Source organism: Trachymyrmex cornetzi, unplaced genomic scaffold, assembly GCF_001594075.2.
Source record: "Trachymyrmex cornetzi isolate Tcor2-1 unplaced genomic scaffold, Tcor1.1 scaffold37, whole genome shotgun sequence".
In the NCBI taxonomy this organism is placed as follows: Eukaryota; Metazoa; Arthropoda; class Insecta; order Hymenoptera; family Formicidae; genus Trachymyrmex; species Trachymyrmex cornetzi.
This window is the reverse complement of record NW_017298429.1, coordinates 56,697-59,375: the sequence shown is the minus strand read 5'-3', so window position 1 is coordinate 59,375 and position 2,679 is coordinate 56,697.

Here is a 2,679-nt window from a genome sequence, read left to right as displayed (position 1 = left end):
ACCTCCTTAAGTCGTAGAAAACTGACCAATTCCAATCGAGTATTCTCCTTATATTTGATTGTGATTGGTTGGTTTCCTACGACTTAAGACTCGACGACCATCTACTACTTCTATGTAGAGGATCCTTCACAGTTAAGTGAGCGCTCGCTGCTATTGATGTATTCTTCTAGACCTAAAATCTGGTTGGACGATCTAAAAGAATACACCAATAACAGTGAGCGCTCACTCAACTGTTGAGTTTGCTGAACGCAGCCATTATCCGGGTACTATCAATGCAGGTATCTGTCGGTAAGTCTTATTAGTCCGACGCGTCTACCCCAACGAAAATGAGAAGTTTCATAAACGTTTATTTAACGTTTACATAAGCGTTTGCAGGAATTTGTTGAGAATTCAGAAACGGTCAGTAGAGTGTTCATAAAGCGGAAATTACAGCTACAACGTTTGGAAGGCATTTTCTGACAAAAATAAGAAGTTTTATGAATGTTTGTTTGACGTTTACATAAACGTTTAGTTCAAGTGTTGAGCCTGCGCTGAACGCAGACACTTTATAAAAAAAAGGTACAAAATTTTTCATTGAGAAGTCTCATCATACTGCGCTTTTTATCCTATTTGATGTGGTTTTTAAATGCGAGAAATTAAATTTCATTGTGTCCCTCTGGTAGCGATGTTGTGCACTGCTTGAAAATTGGATATGTAGAAGAATGTTTGTTAAACGAAGGAAAAACGCTTGTGTTACGCAGTTGAGGAAAGCGTTTAATAAATGTTTGAAAAGTCTGACAGTGAACTCTCTGCAGGAAGATGCGTTTACTGAACGCCCTCTGAAAAGCGTTAACATTACAGAACTTTCATGAAACGATATATACTGTATTTTATAAGCGTTCTGAAAGTGTTTAAATGCATTGGTGTTCTGTAAGCGTTCTTATAAAGTTTGAAAGCGTAAAAATTCTCAAAAATCGTCATTGATCGGTTGTCAACAAAGTTTATTTTCGTCAAGGTATCCACATTTCACAAGATCACGTCTACAAAAAATCATCTGCAATAGTGGTTTCGTTTCCGGTATCGATACATAGAACGATTTAGGGCCACTTTCACCATCGTCGGTTTACTTAGCCAGTCTAGTAACTGTAATGAAATAGAAAGAGATACAACTATTTCTATCTTTTTCTATTTCATTATAGTTACTAGGCTAGTTAAGTTAACTGAGCTTGATGAAAGTGCTGGCCCTTATTTTAGTATCGATTGTCGATATCATGAGTTTCATATGTGCCATCTGTGTACGCTTTTTTCGACTTCTATTTGATAAGGGGAATTTTGCTGATAACCTCCGCAGATTTTTCGGTTCGTGTCCTAATTCAATGCAAGAAAATTATTACTGATGAAATATTCATGATTTAACATTATACAAATATACTTTATAAATATATATATTTACAATGCAGTATAATATTTTAATTAAAATTGCATTTTTTTACAATTATCACTGATATAAATAAGCATGAGGTACGGATGACAATAACAAAAGTATAGTTTCGTCAAGAAGCAAAAATAAAAATTAAATATTATCGACTCCTAAATACATGCACATGTTCAAGAAACGTCTCGCGATATTCTTCTTATTTTATATTATTATACGAAACAACTTTTTCAGTCATTTCTTTGAAACGTCTCTCTTGACTGAAATACCTCCGTAGAGTTCTAGATATTAACAATATTTATTAATATTTATAATATTGATATTTGTATTTGTAGAATACATTGTAGAATACATTGTAGAATACATTGTAGAATAGGCTTAAGGTTATATCCACACAAACTTGCATAGCCGCATAAACATATGCGTAAAGAAAATTATCCAATCACATTTTACGTGCGTCTTTATATGAGAAATGCGATTGGACAATTTTCTTTATGCATGTATACGTTTATGCAGCTATGTATGTTGTGTGGATATACCATATATATATATATATAATACGTGTTTTATTAAAAGATTATTTTTATAAACTTTATATAATGACATATTTTTTATAAGTAAAATAGACTAACAATAAATATAAATATTATACTGCAAATATTATTACAATTTTAGTATTCGAATATCCGAATATTAATTCACCAAACGTTAAATTTTATGATTAATTCTCTGAACTATTCGTATCCTTAAATCATATATGACATATTTTACAATAACGTTTTCTATTCTCGAAGTTAATTAAGCTCAGATTTAAGTTAATATATTTTCAGATTTTGTTTTCCGGACATTAATATTTGAATCATTCAAGTAATTCGAATGTTTTTGAGTAACAATAATTATTTTGATATAACTTGAGTATTATAATATTTGGATATTTATAATCCTAATCCAAGCATTATATCAGATGTATAAAAAATTAATATGTAGAAAAAATTCAATTATTTATGACGTTACATGATAATTAATTAACATAATAAATGATTAATAATACAATTAATAAAACAGTATACGTCTTTATAGAAGGATAATATTTAATTCATCAAACGTGGCAGTTCATTCAATAGTTCCAGTTAACAACCAGTTGAAATTGCTGATACTTTTCCATATATTATTTTCAAAATCTATTGGAATCTCTATTGTATCCTATTCAAAAGTGAATCTGCAAATACAAACGAAATAAACAATAGATTAAAAAGTTGGAATAT